Consider the following 11486-nt stretch of genomic DNA (forward strand, 5'->3'; position numbering starts at 1 on the left):
CTTTAAAATTTAGTATTCTACAAATGACTACCTCATTCTGAGTAACTTTATATCTTCTGTGTACATCTGTGGTTAAAGCGTAGACAAATATATAACCTGTAAGACAGTTATTATACTTAATTATCGTATAGAAATTAAATTATGAATGTTACAACTGTTTTATTTTACAATTTTATTCTTAATAAACATTTTATAATTATCAATTAACCAATAAGGATCAACCAATGAGGATAAGCAACCTCAGCAAAATACGTCGAATGAAGTAGGTTTGGTGGGAATCTATGTCTGCATAAATATAACGTCAAATGTGACATTATTTTATAATAATTATTTAAAATAGTTTAAATTCAAACAAACTAAGACAGTGCATTAATGTTTTAACTGATTTCTGCGTAATTTGTTTAGGTTTAAGGAATTTAAATTGATTAGTAGATATTAATTAAATACAGTTTAAAATTTATAATTTATTATTAGAATAAATCTTCGTTTGGAAATTGTGACTTTTATTTTTAGCAAAAACTGTGGTTGTAGAAAAAGTATAGTGTGTAACACGTGCAGAAGGGTAATTTCTCACTCGTTTGAATTGTTTTCAAAGGGGGGGAGAGGGGGGTCATGGATCTTGAAGGTAATTTAATTACTTTTCTCTGATGCAAGGTCACTTAGTCTTACCACACCTAGTATAACTGGGTTTTCAATTATTTTATGGATGTGCCTAATTTTTTTTTGCTTGACAGCTCTCGGTTTTTCTATTTTTTTAGGATTATTGCATTGATGTTTATTTTCGTTTGGTGGGGGGGGGTCATGACTCCGTGACCCCCCTCTCTGGATCCGCCACTGGCTGAACTTTTGAAATCCGACAGTCTATTATACAAATTTCAGTATTACATACCTACTTCACTCCGCCTCTGATGACAATGGGGATTTTTAAAAAACATCCTTTATTGCTTATTACTCTGTGAGAAGCTTATTTTAGGAACTCTTAAGATGTGGTTGTGTTCACTCAAATTGAATGTATTTATTAAGTGTTACTAGTCCAGAAAGCCACTGCGGATCCGCTAGAAAAAAATATTCTAATTCGGATTTTTTGCACAATCTTACTCAAAAAGGACTCCTTTTAACAAATTTGCATGTTGCCAGGACCAAAAGGTGGTCAAAAATTTTTTAAACGTTTTTTTTTGTTTTTTTCCTAAAATTATTTTTTTGCATGGAAAAAAGTTTTTTTTTAGGTTTTTTGGATCATTCCAAACAGAAAAGGTCTTTAGTGACTTTTCTCTAAAGTTGATAGTTTTTGACATATAAGCGATTAAAAATTGAAAAATTGCGAAATCGGCCATTTTTAACCCTCAAAAACTATATGAAAAACTGAAAATTTGAATGTTGCCAAGGTAGGTAGACATTCTTTAAACATCGATTGATGAAACTCCGAAGAGTTTTTTGCAATACAATATTCCAAACTCCTTTGTTTTTTAATTGCTAATCAAGCGTGCGCGACACTATTTTCCACCGACAGTATGGTGCAAATGAAAGGAATAAATTGGTTATTTCCTAAACCGGCGACTTTAAGGAAAAATCCCGAAACAGGTCGATTTTTATTTTTAAGTTATGATATTGTGGCATATATAGTATACTAGTGACGTCATCCATCTGGACGTGATGACGTAATGGATGATTTTTTTAAATGAGAATAGGGGTTACGTGCTAGCTCATTTGAAAGGTTCTTTAATTCTATATTCAGTAATCTAAACATTTACATAATTATTTATACAGGGTGTCCAAAAAATTTTTATTAAATTAAATTATTTGACAAAAAAAGAAGTAGAAGGACACGCTGTATAAATAATTGTGTAAATGTTTACATTACTGAATAGAGAATTGAAGAACCTTTCAAATGAGCTACCACACGACCCCTATTCTCATTTAAAAAAATCATCGATTACGTCATCACGCCCAGACGGATGACGTCACTAGTATACCATATATGCCACAATATCATAACTTAAAAATAAAAATCGACCTGTTTCGGGATTGTTCCTTAAAGTTGCCGCTTTACGAAATAACGAATTTATTCCTTTCATTTGCACCATACTGTCGGTGGAAAATAGTGTCGCGCACGCTTGATAAGCAATTAAAAAACAAAGGAGTTTGGAATATTGTATTGCAAAAAACTCTTCGGGGTTTCATCAATTGATGTTTAAAGAATCTCTACCTACCTTGGCAACATTCAAATTTTCAGTTTTTCATATAGTTTTTGAGGGTTAAAAATGGCCGATTTCGCAATTTTTCAATTTTAATCGCTTATATGTCAAAAACTATCAACTTTAGAGAAAAGTCACTAAAGAGCTTTTCTGTTTGGAATGATCCAAAAAACCTAAAAAAACTTTTTTCCATGCAAAAAAAATAATTTTAGGAAAAAAACAAAAAAAAAAAAAAACGTTTAAAAAATTTTTGACCACCTTTTGGTCCTGGCAACATGCAAATTTGTTAAAAGGAGTCCTTTTTGAGTAAGATTGTGCAAAAAATCCGAATTAGAATATTTTTCCTAGCGGATGCGCAGTGGCTTTCTGGACTATACATAATTATCTGCAATATTTTGACCAAAAATAATTTTTGAGTATCTTCCTTAATAATTAATCAGAGAAAAAGTGTTAAGAAACGATGGTCATTATTTAATTTGGCAAAACTGCAATTATTTATAAAGGTAAAATTTTAATTATTTTTATTGTTTTTAATGATTTTACAGAAAACTAATTCAATGCCATTTCATATGGCTTATGGAATAACCTCGTCTATAAAGCATAGGTATTTATATAAATATCCGAATTCTAAGTAGGTAAGAATTCTCAGTTTCAAAAATACTTATCTACTTACTTTTACCTGACTTTACACAGTATAAGCTATTTGCTACTTACCACATGTCATTTCTTCTTTTCATATATGTCTTCTTCAGTGGGCTCTCTTTTCTTCATTACTGTTTTTATTTGTCCGTTCCACTGTAATCTAAGACGTCATTTTGCTTTTTCCTTCAGCGGTATTAGTCATCTATCGTTCATTCCGCACTTTGTCCATTAGTGTTAATCTGCAGCTTTTTCTCCAAAACATCATTTCCATTGCATTTATTCTGTTTTCTATTCTTTTATTGGTTACCCACGTTTCAAAACCACGTTTGTTACCCAAACTTATATGGAATCATCTGATATTTCTTATTATTTCGCGCGAATTTAAAAAAAACAAACACACGAAGTAGTCCAAGTAATGAAGCTTACAATAGAACAAAACCTCGCAATTTTTACAGAATGGATCAATTTGCTTGAAAATTTGAGAATAAATAGTGGATAGTCCAAGGACCAAAATCTATATGATGTCGAAAGGTACTTTTACCATGGGGGTGGTTGCCACCCCATCTCCGGGGTGGAAATTTTTTATTATATTTAGATCGCAAAAGTTGGTAAAAACATTTATTCTAAGCAAAAACGTTCTATACATTTTTTTGATAAAATCAATACTTTTCCATTTATTCGCTATCGAAAGTGTTAGTTTTATATCGAAAAAATCAATGTTTTTAATCAGTTTCTTTCAAATAACTCAAAAAGTTTTCGTTTTATCAAAACAACTTTGCTTAATAAAAATGTACCTTTTGAAAAAATAAACAAATCTGTTTTTTTTATTTTTTTTAAACCAATAGTAATCGAGCTATACTTTTTTATGTGTTAGCTCTTCTTCGTCAAATGCTAAATATTGTAGATTCAAAGTCCAACGACGGGAAAACTATGCATTTTCGAGGATAACTCGTTGAAACTAATTTAAAGTATTTAAAAATATCTATCTCTAGAAATAAAAAAAAGTCTCTAGCTCAAAAATTAAGTAACTTATAATGAAAAGAATGTCAGTCCCTATTTTTTTCAGCAAAAAATTTATCGGAAACAACCCCCTTATCGCCAGCCTAATTAAAATTAGTCATTGACCTTATTTGGTCTTCTTTATTTATGTATTATTAATAGGTTGTAGAAGTTTGACCGGCTTAAAATTATTAGTTTTTAATAAAAAGGAGTTAAAAGCGAATAATTAATTTTTGTAGTTTGGTAAAAAATGCCCTTATCTTGAATAACAAGATTAGCATCAGAGATACGAAAAAATGTTTAAACATGAAATTGTAGTTTATTTAATTTCAAAGAACATGGTTTGCAAAAATTTTTCCTACGGCAAAAATTAAGTGAGCTATTGACAATTAAAACTTGTAATAACATGCAATAACCACCTTTACCAACCCTTTCAAAGTCACCTCTTTTTGAGACTGAGGATTTTAAAAATATTTAATATTAATAGCCTTATAGATCTCATAAAAACCTATAAAATTCTTTTTCACCAAACTTTCTAAGATAAAAAATTAAAAAGTTACGGTTAAAAAATCAATATATTTTTTTGAAAAAAAAAAAAAAGATATCCAATTGCAAGCATAATAATGTAAGTTAGCGGTGTTTTCAGTCATTGGCCTTATTCATTCTTCTTTATTTATGTATTATTAATAGATTCTAGAAGTTTGGCTGGCTTAGAATGATTAGTTCTTAAAAAACTGAAGGTAAAAGCGACTAGCGAATTTTTGTAGTTTGGTAAAAAAGGCCATTCTCTTCAGAATAGAAAGATTAGCTTCATAGATACAAAAAAATGATTCAATATGAAATTGTAGATTATTTAATTTCCAAGAGCTTGGTTTGAAAAAAAATTTTCTTGCGGCCCAAATTGAGTGAATTGTAAATTAGTACCTATACCGAAAAACATTGATTTCTTAGATATAAAACTAACACTTTCGATAGCGAATAAATCGAAAACTATTCATTTTATCAAAAAAAATGTACATAACATTTTTTGCTTAGAATGAATGTTTTTATCAACTTTTGCGGTCAAAATATAATAAAAAATTTCCACCCCCAGACGGGGTGGCAAACACCCCCATGGTAAGAGCGCCTTTCGGCATCATATAGATTTTGATCCTTGGACTATCCATTACTTATTCTCAAATTTTCAAGCAAATCGATCCATTCTGTAAGAATTGCGAGGTGAAAAGCTTCAGTTCCTGGACTAAAGTCAAACAATATTTATTTTAAAGCAATTTAATAACAAATACATAACAATTAAATAAAACAATAAAGTATTTAACAAACAAATTGAACTTAGTTGTTTTAAAATCAATAGCATAAAAAATTTCAATGTAAAACGAATAATGTTTAAATTATTTTTATTTATTTTTTGTTTTTTTCTTGGTGGTCAGTGTTATCACCTTTAGTTCTTATGCAAGCTTGTTTGCGTGGGCACGCTCCTAATCAAATTATCAACATGTTTTTGTGGTAGGTTGTTTCATTCTTCAAGAGCAGCTTGTACTAGCCGTGTAGTGTTTTGTGGATTATCTCGGAGAGCTCTAATTTTTCTTTTAAGTATATCCCACAAATACTCTATAGGGTTAAGCTCGGGTGAACAAGCAGGCCACTCCAAATAAGGGATACTTTCTTCTTTAATGATGTCTTTATTCACTCTAATGGTATGTGGAGGTCCATTATCATGCATGAAAATTAAATTTTCTCCTGTTGCACCTCTCCAGAGTCTAACTACAGGTTATCAATATATCTGTGAGCAGTTAAAGTTTATTGGATGAAAATTGTAGGAGTTTTTTTAAGGATCACAATTCCTTTCCAGAACATTTTTCGTTCTTGCTTGTCTTCCTCGACCTCTAAGTACACGATTTCGTGGGTCATCTGATTTTACACAAATCCTGACTTTTTCTGAAAATAGCACATTTTGTCAATTCCCAATGTTCCAGTTTTGGTGGTAAAGACACCAATTTAGGCGATCAATCTTGTGCTGCCTGGATATCTCGAGAACCCATCACTGTCTCCTGCTGTATACTTCTTGACACGAACTCTTCTTATCGGTTCAACTGAAACAGTTACACCTGTAGCTTCCAAAAGCTGCCTTTGGAGCTGAAGGTAAGAAATGGGTAGGTGTCTTCCAGCTGATTGGACAATTAAACGATCGTGGCGAGTCATTATTACTTTTTGGCGACTTTCCCTTGCTTTATTTTTGAGCTTCCTAGTTTCTGTTACCTAGCATAGGTTTTGGACAGAACGCCCTGTATTACGTCTAGCTCTACAGCTAGGTCCCTCTGAGAACATTACTTGCTTTACAAGACCAATTATCTTTTCCCATTGTAAGTTCTATAACCCCACATGAGGCATATTTTCGTTTTTGGGCGCAAAAGTTAATTTATTTATTTACGTTCAATTTGCAACTCAAGCAAATTACCTATACCGTACCGAGCTGTACTATCTGATTGTCTTATCGATTTGTTTATTTTCAATAAAAACCCTTATTCTTCGCAACAATAACAAGTTTTTTCAAAAGAAATAAATAATGTTTTGAAATACATGGTGATTCCATATAAGTTAGGGTGTGTGTAACTTTCCGTCTCTCTCCAATGGCACTAAAGCCTGGGCCTCCTCCAAACTATGCCTTCAATCTTGTCAGTCCCCTGCAGATCTTCTCTAATTTCTCACATCTGCCAAATTTTCATTTCATCATCCCAACTTTTCCGAGGCTTTCCTTTTGGTCTTGCACCCTACATTGGAGGCCTTACCACATAAAGATATGTATACCACATACGTGGTACGTTCGAAGTGACCTTTTCTAGTTGTTCATATTCTGCTTGCAGCTCGTTATCTAAGTGCTCTATATTTGGCATGTAGGGAAAATAGATGAATTGTGCTCACATACGAAAAAAAATGTTGACATTTTTTAAAATAACTCACTTAAATAATAAAATAAGACGATTTGGATATTTCTTTCATTGAGATACATTTTTTCGCCATTTTTAAACCTCTCCAGAGCTTTCATCATCATCCAACCCATTTACGTCAACGGCTGGACATAGGTCTCCCCCAATTGTTTCCATAATACACGGTTTTATGCTGATTGTTGCCAGTTTTTACTAATCAGCCTGATATCCTACAGGTTATGGCTGGCCTGATATCCTATAGGTTATGGCTGGCCTACATTCAGTGTAAGATGTATAGTTTTTTAAATTTACATTTTTATTAGAAAGTTGGGATTATATCTATAATTTGTTATGTTGGAGAACCAATATAACAAAAATTATACTAAAATGATGGCATATTTTCAAGTAAATTGTTCTGGAAGCTAACTGAGACTATGTTGGAATTTCTGGGTAAGGACTATTTCGATAGGACCCCCATTACAGGTTAGAACAATCAGGATAATGTGGTGTCGGGTTCCCGCTACGGCTAATCCAACCGACTCTCCATGTTACATGTGGATAGTGGAAACCGGTATGTGGATACACCACAATAGAATATACGAATCTTCGATATCTTACTGGTAAGAGTATGAATTCGTAGAACTTAAAATAACGAGAGTCAAAAGGATAAAGAGCGAAACAACTATTTGAAGTATGTAGGAATACTAGGAATGGAGTTGGTCTAATTGCTGATAGAGAGATGAAAGATAACATAGTACAAGTATGATAACTAGTGAGAGAATAGTATTAGTAAAATTTGTACTTAATAAAGAATTAATGAATGTTGTGTGTATGTAGTGTTTGCTTCTTAAGTCGGTCTGGGTGAGAATGAAAGAAAACCTTTCTATGATCAATTAGAAAACATACTTAGAGATATATTGTCCAAGTAGGGTAATAATAGAAGGTGATTTTAGTTCACATATAGGCTAACCCAAGAGGATATGAAGGAAAACATGTAGGAAATGGAGGAATAAATTTTTGAACAAGAAATGGTACGGATGATGATACGATTGCGTAGCATTACGAGTAGATAATATGGTGACTGTATATTTCTCGTGTGGGATGCTAGTCCCTCATTGGGTGCCTTCTCTGATGGATAGGGTAATATGTGTCCAAGATATGAATGATACCGGGGAAATGTATACTGACGCACATTGGACGGCTGCAAACAGCGCCTGCCGAAAGCATATATCGACGTCGGGTATCGGGTAGACTTTTAATTTGGAGGTCAGTAGACTATATTCCCAAAATTTCATTAAAATCGATGGATTAGGTTAGAAATCGGAGATAATATCCTATTTTTTCTCTCACTGACTGGAGTATTAGTTCACATAAAAGTTCCGATTCGTCAACATTTCAACTAAAACCGCCAAAACCGGAATCTTATGCAAACCATAAATCTACCACTCTTTTTTACGAATCATTGTGAATGTTACGGATCGTGTAAAATATATCACATGCATTTCCAAGATGTAAATAAAGTTTGAGAAAAAAGAAAAAGGTACGAGACTTGTTAAAGTATAACCAGTACGACACGCCGCAACTATTTTGCTTTCACGGAAAATAGAAGAAGATTACGTCCTCTTTTCGTGCGCATGGATTACACAGCTTTAAATTACCCTTTTCTTTTTTGACTTTGTTCTTCTCAAGTGAATAGTCACGCAAGGCTTCTTGGGTTTCAATGACATTAAAATTTAACAGTATTTTTTCGTATATAGTGTATATTTTAAAGTTTATCAGCATTTGACAGTATATTAGCAAACTAACAATTAATAAGTCTTATAAAATAGTTCAATTATTAACAATTAGTTAAAAGCATTTTTGTTTGAAAAATACAATGTTCGCCAGAATAAAGAGTATGTATGTACACACCGGTGCATTAGGCGTCAACGTCCTTCCGGTAGGGATCTATGGGGGAGTATGACTGAGCCGCAAGCCCTTATCCCTTGCCGTACTGCTCCCCATAGGCCGATCAGACACCAGCATATTCCAGTCTAAGCCTCAGATTCATATTAGAAATTTAAACTGATGCGTTAGCCTTTTTTATTTTTCTGTTCACCGAGCCAGGAATCGAACTCATATCCACTAGAACACCTCGCAGTGAAGCTAAGTGAGGGCAACCGCTTGACACGCATTGCTGTCCGACCGATCAAAATAATCATCATCATCATCATCTAGCCTTTTTCGTCCACTGCTGGACATAGGCCTCCCTCATGTTTGTCCATTGTGCTCTATTTTGAGCACTTTGCATCCAATTTTTTGGCATTTTCTTGAGATCGTCAGTCCAACGAGTAGGTGGTCTTCCTCTACTTCTTTTGTCTAATCTGAGCCTCCACTCAAGTAATCTCTTCGTCCACCTCCCATCACTGATTCGGGCTACGTGTCCTGTTGTTCATGCTAAACCGCATAGATTTCCCCTCTCCCCCCCAAACCCAACGCTAAAAATGGTGTGACTTCTTTCTGAACATTATGTGGACCATATAGAACAATTTGGTGTTGGAGAACTTTCTCTTTGGATGTCTGGGTTTGGGTCTACTTATACCATACTATATACTATATACCATATGAAATGAGTAAAATTTTGAAAACAGGCGTTAAATCCCGATAGCTTATTCTAGTTTCTTCAGCAGTTTGAAAACTAATATCAAGAACTTCCTTTGCTATCACGCACTTATACCAGTTCATATCGCTTAACCACTTAAAAATAAAGCCTCCTTCGGTGATACGGAAAATAACATCAGTGACCGTTTTAAATAGAATACTACCCTTTTGCATATACATGATCGGTAACATGTTAACATAATTATCAGTAGTAATTGCACAAGAGCTCTAAAATTATCGAATTTTTCCCGAGTGACACTTTGACAGTTATGTCAAAGTGTCACGAGGGCAAAAATTCGATAATAATTTTAGAGATCGAGTGCAATTTGTTGAAGGGGAGTGAAATTATGTCAAAGTGTCACGAGGGCAAAAATTCGATAATAATTTTAGAGATCGAGTGCAATTTGTTGCGATTATTTCATGAATAAAACTGTTCAAAACCAAAATTTTATTGTAATTTATTTATGTAAGTACAAATTAGTACAATTAAACACACAGTTGTTATAAAACATTTGACGGTTGAAAGTCATCATTTTTATAATTTTTAAAACATTAATTGTCATTAATGTCACCGAATGTATTTTTTCGTAGCAACGAAGGGCATCTGACGTAATATACTTAACGACGGGATATTATCAAAAATTATCAGTTTAATTTTTATTTCTGTGGCTTTCTATTGGTCAGAATCTATTATGAATGAAATAATCAGTAGTAATTGCACAAGAGCTCTAAAATTCGATAATAATTTTAGAGATCGAGTGCAATTTGTTGCGATTATTTCATGAATAAAACTGTTCAAAACCAAAATTTTATTGTAATTTATTTATGTAAGTACAAATTAGTACAATTAAACACACAGTTGTTATAAAACATTTGACGGTTGAAAGTCATCACTTTTATAATTTTTAAAACATTAATTGTCATTAATGTCACTGAATGTATTTTTTCGTAGCAACGAAGGGCATCTGACGTAATATACTTGACGACGGGATATTATCAGAAATTATCAGTAGTAATTGCACAAGAGCTCTAAAATTATTGAATTTTTCCCGAGTGACATTTTGACAGTTTTAATTTCACGACCCGAAAGGGAGTGAAATTATGTCAGTGTCACGAGGGCAAAAATTCGATACCAATTTTAGAGATCTAGTGCAGTTTGCTGCGATTATTTTATGAATAAAACTGTTCAAAACCAAAATTTTATTGTAATTTATATATTTAAGTACAAATTAGTACAATTAAACACACAGTTGTTATAAATATTTGACGGTTGAAAGTCATCACTTTTATAACTTTTAAAACATTAATTGTCATTAATGTCACTGAATGTATTTTTTCGTAGCAACGAAGGGCATCTGAAGTAATATACTTGACGAAGGGATATTCTCAAAAATTATCACCTTAATTTTTATTTCTGTAGCTTTCTATTGGTCAGAATCTCCTATGAATGAAATAATCAGTTTAATTTTTATTTCTGTAGCTTCCTATTGGTCAGAATCTCCTATGAATGAAATAATCGCACTAATTTCATTAAAACATGAACACAATAAGATAAATTTGAAATAAATTAGTAAATAATATCTCAATATTAGTTTATTGCATGTATTATAATATATTATAATGCCACATTACAAGGTATTTTACTTTCCCGCACGTCGTGCGAGAAAATTTACTTTCACGCAAGCCGTGCGGGAAAGTGCAACTTTCGGAAACGAAATGCGTGCGTGAAAGTGGCTCTTTTAGCACGGCCGTAGAAAAAATAATTTGTAGCCATTTATTGAGAAATTATTCGTGAACTGTAGACGACAGCAGTTCTGTTAAACGCCACTTCACGCAAGCACATTTGATAATCGTCACAGTTTCTCCAGTACTGTCGTCTCATTTCAGAATCTGAATCCTTAGGCTACGGCTTCACGGACGGAATAGGAATAGCCGAACTGAACCGACTATGCACAAGTCCTGTAGTCGGTACAGTTCGGCTGTTCCTATTCCGTTCCGCGGAACCTTAAGTTCGTTTTACGGCTACTGCTAGCGTCAATTTCTCGCCCGTGGAGCCGTAGCCTTACGCTTTGGCCACACGAGC

The sequence above is a fragment of the Diabrotica virgifera genome, chromosome 8 (genome assembly GCF_917563875.1).
Source record: "Diabrotica virgifera virgifera chromosome 8, PGI_DIABVI_V3a".
In the NCBI taxonomy this organism is placed as follows: Eukaryota; Metazoa; Arthropoda; class Insecta; order Coleoptera; family Chrysomelidae; genus Diabrotica; species Diabrotica virgifera.